Source organism: Oncorhynchus masou, chromosome 24 (assembly GCF_036934945.1).
Source record: "Oncorhynchus masou masou isolate Uvic2021 chromosome 24, UVic_Omas_1.1, whole genome shotgun sequence".
Taxonomy (NCBI): domain Eukaryota; kingdom Metazoa; phylum Chordata; class Actinopteri; order Salmoniformes; family Salmonidae; genus Oncorhynchus; species Oncorhynchus masou.
The window spans coordinates 10,566,471-10,578,215 of NC_088235.1; the positions used below are offsets into that span (position 1 = coordinate 10,566,471).

At 46.6% G+C, this 11,745-nt stretch overlaps 1 protein-coding gene across 2 annotated transcripts in view; it reads right to left on the reverse strand.

Annotated features, from left to right (window-relative positions):
* The window catches only part of LOC135511835 (receptor-type tyrosine-protein phosphatase epsilon-like), a 100,610-nt gene extending 93,977 nt beyond the window's left edge, over nt 1-6,633 (reverse strand). For both annotated transcript variants that reach the window (XM_064933318.1, XM_064933317.1), the window contains exon 1: nt 6,214-6,633. The gene's annotated coding sequence lies outside the window, so the exon portion shown is untranslated. The remainder of the gene's footprint in view (nt 1-6,213) is intronic.
* Nucleotides 6,634-11,745: the final 5,112 nt, after the last annotated feature.

Below are 11,745 nucleotides of genomic sequence, written 5' to 3' on the forward strand. Positions count from 1 at the left end.
GACACACACACACACACACACACACACACACACACACACACACACACACACACTGAGGTGAGACAGATTGCAGAACATCATAGGGATGAAATCCATTTAAGACAGTGTGTCTAATCTAACCTTGTATCTGTTCCGCGGAATGAATTCCATTTCATTTCCACTTCCCTCCCCGACCACCGTGTTCCTGACAGATACGCCTCATATTACACACCAGGCAGATCAGTCTGTCAACACGTTAAATGGCACAAAATGTCAACGCGCTGGAAATGTTCCCGGGAATGTAAACAGGAAGACATTATTAAAATGTATACTTATTAAACACGCTATTATAAATGATTAAGAACAAACATCTCGTATGTTCTCAGTCAAATCCAAAGTAGTTACCTGACTAACTGTCTGGAATAGTATGTAACTATCTGGAATAGTATGTAACTGTCTGGAATAGTATGTAACTACCTGGAATAGTATGTAACTGTCTGGAATAGTATGTAACTATCTGGAATAGTATGTAACTACCTGGAATAGTATGTAATACCTGGAATAGTATGTAACTACCTGGAATAGTATGTAACTACCTGGAATAGTATGTAACTATCTGGAATAGTATAGTTGGTATCATTATGACTTTAACAATCTGGAATAGTATGAAAATACCTGGAATAGTATGTAACTATCTGGAATAGTATGTAACTATCTGGAATAGTATGTAACTACCTGGGACAGTATGTAACTACCTGGATTAGTATAGTTGGTATCATTAGGACTTTAACTATCTGGATTAGTTTGTAACTATCTGGAATAGTATTAACAATCTGGAATAGTATGTAACTACCTGGAATAGTATAGTTGGTATTATTATGACTTTAACAATCTGGAATAGTATGAAAATACCTGGAATAGTATGTAACTATCTGGAATAGTATGTAACTACCTGGGACAGTATGTAACTACCTGGATTAGTATAGTTGGTGTCATTAGGACTTTAACTATCTGGATTAGTTTGTAACTATCTGGAATATTATGAAACTATCTGGAATAGTATGTAACTATCTGGAATAGCATAGTTGGTATCATTATGACTTTAACTATCTGGAATAGTATGTAACTATCTGGAATAGTATGTAACTATCTGGAATGGTATGTAACTATCTGGAATAGCATGTAACTATCTGGAATAGTATAGTTGGTATCATTATGACTTTAACTATCTGGAATAGTATGTAACTATCTGGAATAGTATGTAACTATCTGGAATAGTATGTAACTATCTGGAATGGTATGTAAATATCTGGAATAGCATGTAACTATCTGGAATAGTATGTAACTATCTGGAATAGTATAGTTGGTATCATTATGACTTTAACTATCTGGAATAGTATGTAACTATCTGGAATAGTATGTAACTATCTGGAATAGTATGTAACTATCTGGAATAGTATGTAACTATCTGGAATGGTATGTAACTATCTGGAATAGTATGTAACTACCTAGAATAGTATGTAACTACCTGGAATAGTATGTAACTACCTGGAATAGTATGTAACTATCTGGAATAGTGTGTAACTACCTGGAATAGTATGTAACTATCTGGAATAGTATAGTTGGTATCATTATGACTTTAACTATCTGGAATAGTATGAAAATACCTGGAATAGAATGTAACTATCTGGATTAGTTTGTAACTATCTGGAATAGTATGTAACAATCTGGAATAGTATGTAACTACCTGGAATAGTATAGTTGGTATTATTATGACTAACTATCTGGAATAGTATGTAACTATTTGGAGTAGTATGTAACTACCTGGAATAGCATGTAACTATCTGGAATAGTATGTAACTATCTGGAATAGCATGTAACTATCTGGAATAGTATGTAACTATCTGGAATAGTATGTAACTATCTGGAATAGTATGTAACTAGTATAGTTGGTAACCATGGTGATACAGTAGTGTTCCCACTATGCAGAGAGATAACTATCTGACCACTAACCTTGGTAACCACGGTGATACAGTAGTGTTCCCACTATGCAGAGAGATAACTATCTGACCACTAGCCTCGGTAACCAAGGCAGCATTCCCACTATGCAGAGAGATAACTATCTGACCACTATCCTCGGTAACCATGGCAGCATTCCCACTATGCAGAGAGATAACTATCTGACCACTAGCCTTCGTTACCATAGGGATACAGTAATGTTCCCACTCGCAGAGATATAACTTTCTGACCACTAGCCTCGGTAACCATGGTGATACAGTCGTGTTCTCACTATGCAGAGAGATAACTATCTGACCACTAACCTTGGTAACCACGGTGATACAGTAGTGTTCCCACTATGCAGAGAGATAACTATCTGACCACTAGCCTCGGTACCCAAGGCAGCATTCCCACTATGCAGGGAGATAACTATCTGACCACTAGCCTCGGTAACCATGGCAGCATTCCCACTATGCAGAGAGATAACTATCTGACCACTAGCCTCGGTAACCAAGGCAGCATTCCCACTATGCAGAGAGATAACTATCTGACCACTAGCCTCGGTAACCATGGTAGCATTCCCACTATGCAGAGAGATAACTATCTGACCACTAGCCTCGGTAACCATGGCAGCATTCCCACTATGCAGAGAGATAACTATCTGACCACTAGCCTCGGTAACCATGGCATCATTCCCACTATGCAGAGAGATAACTATCTGACCACCAGCCTCGGTAACCATGGTAGCATTCCCACTATGCAGAGAGATAACTATCTGACCACTAGCCTCGGTAACCATGGCAGCATTCCCACTATGCAGAGAGATAACTATCTGACCACCAGCCTCGGTAACCATGGTAGCATTCCCACTATGCAGAGAGATAACTATCTGACCACTAGCCTCGGTAACCATGGCAGCATTCCCACTATGCAGAGAGATAACTATCTGACCACCAGCCTCGGTAACCATGGTAGCATTCCCACTATGCAGAGAGATAACTATCTGACCACTAGCCTCGGTAACCAAGGCAGCATTCCCACTATGCAGAGAGATAACTATCTGACCACTAGCCTCGGTAACCATGGTAGCATTCCCACTATGCAGAGAGATAACTATCTGACCACTAGCCTCGGTAACCATGGCAGCATTCCCACTATGCAGAGAGATAACTATCTGACCACTAGCCTCGGTAACCATGGCAGCATTCCCACTATGCAGAGAGATAACTATCTGATCACCAGCCTCGGTAACCATGGTAGCATTCCCACTATGCAGAGAGATAACTATCTGACCACTAGCCTCGGTAACCATGGCAGCATTCCCACTATGCAGAGAGATAACTATCTGACCACCAGCCTCGGTAACCATGGTAGCATTCCCACTATGCAGAGATAACTATCTGACCACTAGCCTCGGTAACCATGGCAGCATTCCCACTATGTAGAGAGACACTATGAGGAATGATCAGCACCAACTCACAACATTTCAGAATCTGTAGTTAACTTTGTAGAGAGGAACTTATGATAAAGAGCTATTCAGACACTCTTGGTAGGACAATAGATGTTTGTTAGCCTGGTCCCAGATCAGTCTGTGTGTTTTCTTACTCCAGTAGAAGTTTGCTAGCCTGGTCCCAGATCAGTCTGTATGTTTTCTTACTCCAATGGAAGTTTGCTAGCCTGGTCCCAGATCAGTCTGTGTGTTTGCTTTACTCCAATGGAAGTTTGCTAGCCTGGTCCCAGATCAGTCTGTATGTTTTCTTACTCCAATGGAAGTTTGCTAGCCTGGTCCCAGATCAGTCTGTGTGTTTGCTTTACTCCAATGGAAGTTTGCTAGCCTGGTCCCAGATCAGTCTGTATGTTTTCTTACTCCAATGGAAGTTTGTTAGCCTGGTCCCAGATCAGTCTGTGTGTTTTCTTACTCCAATAGAAGTTTGCTAGCCTGGTCCCAGATCAGTCTGTGTGTTTGCTTTACTCCAATGGAAGTTTGCTAGCCTGGTCCCAGATTCTGCTAGGAAGTTTGCCTGGTCCCAGATCAGTCTGTGTGTTTGCTTATTCCATTGTTATTGTCAAGCCAAACATGGCGTGACAATTCTATAAGGTATAGGCAAAAACAGACTGGCTAGAGGTTTGCTTTAAAAAAGGTTTAGAGGGAATGTTATGGACAGGTCCTGGACCAGATGTTATGGACAGGTCCTGGACCAGCATGGTTTAGAGGGGAGGTTATGGACAGGTCCTGGACCAGATGTTATGGACGGGTCCTGGACCAGCATGGTTTAGAGGGAATGTTATGGACAGTTCCTGGACCAGATGTTATGGACAGGTCCTGGACCAGCATGGTTTAGAGGGGAGGTTATGGACAGGTCCTGGACCAGATGTTATGGACAGGTCCTGGACCAGATATTAAGGACAGTACCTGGACCAGATGTTAAGGACAGTACCTGGACCAGATGTTAAGGACAGGTCCTGGACCAGATGTTAAGGACAGTACCTGGACCAGATGTTAAGGACAGTACCTGGACCAGATGTTAAGGACAGGTCCTGGACCAGATGTTAAGGACAGTACCTGGACCAGATGTTAAGGACAGGTCCTGGACCAGATGTTAAGGACAGGTCCTGGACCAGATGTTAAGGACAGTACCTGGACCAGATGTTAAGGACAGGTCCTGGACCAGATGTTAAGGACAGTACCTGGACCAGATGTTAAGGACAGGTCCTGGACCAGATGTTAAGGACAGTACCTGGACCAGATGTTAAGGACAGGTCCTGGAGGTTATGGACAGGTCCTGGACCAGATGTTAAGGACAGGTCCTGGACCAGATGTTATGGACAGGTCCTGGACCAGATGTTAAGGACAGGTCCTGGACCAGATGTTAAGGACAGGTCCTGGACCAGATGTTAAGGACAGGTCCTGGACCAGATGTTAAGGACAGTACCTGGACCAGATGTTAAGGACAGTACCTGGACCAGATGTTAAGGACAGTACCTGGACCAGATGTTAAGGACAGGTCCTGGACCAGATGTTAAGGACAGGTCCTGGACCAGATGTTAAGGACAGGTCCTGGACCAGATGTTAAGGACAGTACCTGGACCAGATGTTAAGGACAGTACCTGGACCAGCAGGGTTTACAGGGGAGGTTAAGGACAGGTCCTGGACCAGATGTTAAGGACAGTACCTGGACCAGATGTTAAGGACAGGTCCTGGACCAGATGTTAAGGACAGTACCTGGACCAGATGTTAAGGACAGGTCCTGGACCAGATGTTAAGGACTGTACCTGGACCAGATGGATTCAGGACAGGTCCTGGACCAGATGTTAAGGACAGATCCTGGACCAGATGTTTGGACAGGTCCTGGACCAGATGTTAAGGACAGTACCTGGACCAGATGTTAAGGACTGGTCCTGGACCAGATGTTAGGACTGTACCTGGACCAGCAGGGTTTACAGGGAGGTTATGGACAGGTCCTGGACCAGGGTTAGGACAGGTCCTGGACCAGATGTTAGCTGGTCCTGGACCAGCAGGGTGTTAGGACAGGTCCTGGACCAGATGTTAAGGACAGGTCCTGGACCAGATATTACAACAGGTCCTGGACCAGATGTTAAGGACAGTACCTGGACCACTTTATCCACAGGTCCTGGACCAGATGTTAAAGGGATGGTCACCTGGACCAGATGTTAAGGACAGTACCTGGACCAGATGTTCACAGTACCTGGACCAGATGTTATTACCTGGACCAGATGTTAAGGACAGGTCCTGGACCAGATGTTATTACAGGTCCTGGACCAGATGTTAAGAGATGTTAAGGACAGGACCTGGACCAGATTTAATTATGTGGCTTTGATAGGAAAACAAGAAGATATTAGAGGACAGGTCCTGGACCAGATGTTAAGGACAGTACCTGGACCAGATGTTAAGGACAGGTCCTGGACCAGATGTTAAGGACAGTACCTGGACCAGATGTTAAGGACAGGTCCTGGACCAGATATTAAGGACAGGTCCTGGACCAGATGTTAAGGACAGGTCCTGGACCAGATGTTAAGGACAGTACCTGGACCAGCAGGGTTTACAGGGGAGGTTATGGACAGGTCCTGGACCAGATGTTAAGGACAGTACCTGGACCAGATGTTAAGGACAGTACCTGGACCAGATGTTAAGGACAGTACCTGGACCAGATGTTAAGGACAGTACCTGGACCAGATGTTAAGGACAGGTCCTGGACCAGATGTTAAGGACTGTACCTGGACCAGCAGGGATTCACAGCGTGCTGTTCCTTCTTCTTCTCAGATCCATAACAGCCTGTTTGGTCCTGGCTTGGTTCAGTCAGTGATCACATTGCTCTGAGGTCTGCTGTGGGTCTCTAGAGGTGGGTCTCCTGGTCCTCGGCTAGGGGGAGGGGGTGGAGGTCCGGTCTCACAGCCCAGGGAGGAGAGAGGCCCAGTGGGTAGCTGCTGTCTCTGTGTCCCTCTGTCCAGGCTGCGGCAAGGTGTGTGTGAGAGGAGTGAGCCAGGCAGAGACACACTCGCTGCTCCACAATCCAGCTCTCCGGGCAGGTTCACACTTTATCCACACTGCACACACAGCTCTTAAAGGGATGGTCAACCACCTATATTACAGGAGCCGCTCTTAAAGGGATGGTCACCACCTTTATTACAGGAAGAGAGAGAAAGAGAGGGAGAGAAAAGAGGAGAGGATGTCAGACATTTAATTATGTGGCTTTGATAGGAAAACAAGAAGAGGGAGAGGAGGATGAGAGGGGGATGAGAGGAGGAGGGGGGATGGGGGGGTGATGGGAGGATGTCCTTCCCAGAGGGGAGAGGGGGATGAGAGGAGGAGGGGATGGGGGGATGAGAGGAGGTGGGAAGGAGGAGGAGAGGAGGACTAATGAGGGGGGTGAGAGGAGGAGAGGAGGAGGAGAGGGGGATGAGAGGAGGAGGGGGAGGGGGGGACCAGGAGGTGGGATGGGGATGAGAGGAGGGGAGGGGGTAAGAGGAGGAGAGGAGGAGGAGAGGGGGATGAGAGGAGGAGGGGAGGAGGAGGAGGATGAGAGGAGGAGGAGGAGTCATGGATGAGAGGATGTCCTTCCCATCACTACTAATTCTCCTCAGGGGATGAGAGGAGGGGAGGGGGTAAGAGGAGGAGTCAGGAGGAGGATGGGGGATGAGATCACTACTAAGGAGGAGGATATGAGAGGAGGAGGAGGAGAGAGGGATGAGAGGAGGAGGGGAGGAGGAGGAGCAGGGATGAGAGGAGGAGGAGGTGGAGAGGAGGATGAGGAATTTAGGGATGAGAGGAGGAGGAGGAGGAGGAGGATGGAGGAGGAGGAGTGTCCTCCTGCCGTCATAATGGATCACAGTAAACAGAAAGCACCTGCTAACATATTTCATTACCCCTAGAACCATTTAAAAGTCTATAATATCAGGAGACCCATATGAATCCCTTTCTTTCAGTATAGCCCCTAAAGGGAAGGAGGTGCCTAAAAATGAGTATGTCATCATAACGCCTCAGTGGGAGTGAACCCTTCCCATGCTCTATAACATGCAGCTCCATGAAAGAGACATGATAAAAGGAGTCTGATAAAGTAGAACAGTTTAATAGTGTCCAAGTGGTGACAAAAACAACAACAAGTAGTAGTACCATGGGGATAATGTCCTTCCCATCACTACTAATTCTCATATATATATATATATATAGTACTGTCCCAGATCATGTCTTCCCATCACTACTAATTCTCCTTTATATTTCATTACCACTATATATAGTCTAATAGTACCAGTCATGTCTCAGGATGTCCTTCCCATCACTATATTTCATTACCACTATATATAGTCTGATCCCAGTCATGTAGTGTCTTCCCATCACTACTAATTCTCCTTATATATCATTACCACTATATATAGTCTATCCCAGATCAGTGTCTCAGTCAGTATGAATCACCTTTATATTTCATTACCACTCATATATAGTCTGATCCCATCATACAATGTCTCAGTCAGTATGAATCCTATTTATATTTCATTATACTATATATATCTGATCCCAGATCATCAGTCATATTTCATCCAGTCATGTAGAGGAAGTCAAATCTGCACTGGCCCAAAAAGATTATAATTTAATTACATCATTTCTGATCCCAGATCAGTGTCTCAGTCAGTATGAATCACCTTTATATTTCATTACCACTATATATAGTCTGATCCCAGATCAGTGTCTCAGTATGAAACACCTTTATATTTCATTACCACTATATATAGTCTGATCCCAGATCAGTGTCTCAGTATGAAACACCTTTATATTTCATTACCACTATATATAGTCTGATCCCAGATCAGTGTCTCAGTCAGTATGAATCCTCTTTATATTTCATTACCACTATATATAGTCTGATCCCAGATCAGTGTCTCAGTATGAATCCTCTTTATATTTCATTACCACTATATATAGTCTGATCCCAGATCAGTGTTAGATGTGTAGCTGAATACATTGACTGACTGAAACAGACTCTGTGAACCAAAGTCTACTTCTAGCAGGTTTCAGATGGTAGCTTCTCTACCCAGTTGGTTTTAAAATGATTTATCCTGTATGAACAACACACACACACACACACACACACACACACACACACACACACACACACACACACACACACACACACACACACACACACACACACACACACACACACACACACACACACACACACACACACACACACACACACACACACACTCTATATATGGAGAAACTGTGGCTGTGTGATATGCCAAGTAATATAATCTCTTAAAACCCGAGGGGGATATCTATCTTGAATATATGAGAGAGGAACATGTAGAGCAGGGCAGGTGTGAGGGAGGGAGAAGAGTGGGAGAGGAGGGAAGTCAGAGAGGAGCAGAATGTATCTACCTGGAAAGAACACCGTGGAAAGGCAAAGATTCTGAGAGAGAACGTTTGTGCATTCCGAGGTTCCGTGGTTGCTACGGTGACGGTCTGTTGGCTAGCTGAGCAGGGGAGGGAGGGTAATGGTCCTAGGGGGACTGTTACCATGGATATTGGCTGTTTCTGATGGGGAGATATGTAGTAGTGATCGGGGGGGGGGCTGATAGTTACATATCGCAATATTATTTGCAGATGATTTATATAAACATTTGACTCCCAAGTATTTATTTTGTATTGATTTTTTTCTACTGTAGGTATCGTTAGCTATCGTTAGTCGGCTGTACCTGCGCCAAAACTTTTCATCGTATAGCTAGCTGGTTCTGCATCTTCTATTTAGATAGTGAGCCAACGTGTTTTCACGTTATCACAGTACATATAGAATCACTATACATCTCACAGTCCGTGACAGCGGCTGTCCTATCTGGAGTCAGAGGTGTGTCTCTGCAGTCCTGTTTCAGCTCAAGAGGTGTGTCTCTCCAGTCCTGTTTCAGCTCAAGAGGTGTGTCTCTGCAGTCCTGTTTCAGCTCAAGAGGTGTGTCTCTCCAGCCCTGTTTCAGCTCAAGAGGTGTGTCTCTCCAGCCCTGTTTCAGCTCAAGAGGTGTCTTTCCAGTCCTGTTTCAGCTCAAGAGGTGTCTTTCCAGTCCTGTTTCAGCTCAAGAGGTGTGTCTCTCCAGTCCTGTTTCAGCTCAAGAGGTGTGTCTCTCCAGTCCTGTTTCAGCTCAAGATGTGTGTCTCTGCAGTCCTGTTTCAGCTCAAGAGGTGTGTCTCTGCAGTCCTGTTTCAGCTCAAGAGGTGTGTCTCTCCAGTCCTGTTTCAGCTCAAGAGGTGTGTCTCTGCAGTCCTGTTTCAGCTCAAGAGGTGTGTCTCTCCAGCCCTGTTTCAGCTCAAGAGGTGTGTCTCTCCAGCCCTGTTTCAGCTCAAGAGGTGTCTTTCCAGTCCTGTTTCAGCTCAAGAGGTGTCTTTCCAGTCCTGTTTCAGCTCAAGAGGTGTGTCTCTCCAGTCCTGTTTCAGCTCAAGAGGTGTGTCTCTCCAGTCCTGTTTCAGCTCAAGATGTGTGTCTCTGCAGTCCTGTTTCAGCTCAAGAGGTGTGTCTCTGCAGTCCTGTTTCAGCTCAAGAGGTGTGTCTCTCCAGTCCTGTTTCAGCTCAAGAGACAACAGTGTGCAGTGTCTCTCCAGTCCTGTTTAAACAGCAGATGACAACAGAACAGAACTCTGTGCAGATGACAACAGAACAGAACTCTGTAACCTCTAAACAGCAGATGACAACAGAACAGAACTCTGTAACTAAACAGCAGATGACAACAGAACAGAACTGTAACCTCTAAACAGCAGATGACAACAGAACAGAACTCTGTAACCTCTAAACAGCAGATGACAACAGAACAGAACTCTGTAACTAAACAGCAGATGACAACAGAACAGAACTCTGTAACCTCTAAACAGCAGATGACAACAGAACAGAACTCTGTAACCTCTAAACAGCAGATGACAGACCGAACGCTGACTGCTGACTGGGACACCTTCTCTCTGCAAGAACAGATCTCATTACAGGGGTCAGCAAGCAAGACCGACTAACAGCATGGTGTTGTTGGGCTGTGTGTGTGTGTGTGTGTGTGTGTGTGTGTGTGTGTGTGTGTGTGTGTGTGTGTGTGTGTGTGTGTGTATGCAGGTGTGTGTGTAGGTGAAAGAGACAGGAGAGCTGACAGAGTGACAGTGTAGTCCTAGGAAGTGCGTCCCAATTGGCAGCCCAACCCCCAGAACCCTGGTCGGCCCAACCCCCAGAACCCTGGTCAGCCCATCCCCCAGAACCCTGGTCAGCCCATCCCCCAGAACCCTGGTCAGCCCATCCCCCAGAACCCTGGTCGGCCCATCCCCCAGAACTCTGGTCAGCCCATCCCCCAGAACCCTGGTCAGCCCATCCCCCAGAACCCTGGTCAGCCCATCCCCCAGAACCCTGGTCAGCCCATCCCCCAGAACCCTGGTCAGCCCATCCCCCAGAACCCTGGTCAGCCCATCCCCCCCCCAGAACCTGGTCAGCCCATCCCCCAGAACCCTGGTCAGCCCATCCCCCAGAACCCTGGTCAGCCCATCCCCCAGAACCCTGGTCAGCCCATCCCCCAGAACCCTGGTCAGCCCATCCCCCAGAACCCTGGTCAGCCCATCCCCCAGAACCCTGGTCAGCCCATCCCCCAGAACCCTGGTCAGCCCATCCCCCAGAACCCTGGTCAGCCCATCCCCCAGAACCCTGGTCAGCCCATCCCCCAGAACCCTGGTCAGCCCATCCCCCAGAACCCTGGTCAGCCCATCCCCCAGAACCCTGGTCGGCCCAACCCCCAGAACCCTGGTCGGCCCAACCCCCAGAACCCTGGTCGGCCCATCCCCCAGAACCCTGGTCGGCCCATCTCCCAGAACTCTGGTCGGCCCATCCCCCAGAACCCTGGTCAGCCCAACCCCCAGAACCCTGGTCGGCCCATCCCCCAGAACCCTGGTCGGCCCATCTCCCAGAACCCTGGTCAGCCCAACCCCCAGAACCCTGGTCAGCCCATCCCCCAGAACCCTGGTCCAGAACAGAACACTACAGCAGGATAAGGTACTGTCTGGGACAGCCTACGTCATCGAGGCCGTGATGAACTGGTGCAGGTATTAAAAGCCTCTCTCTCAGGAGGACGACAGAGTTATTATCAGAGTTAATCAGAGTTAATCAGGTGGTAGTGACATCTACCCAGACATACATCACACAGACCTGGATACACGAAGATGGTGAGCTGACACACAGCCAGCCAATGGAAAATGAGCTGACACACAGCCAGCCAAAGGAAAATGAGCTGACACACAGC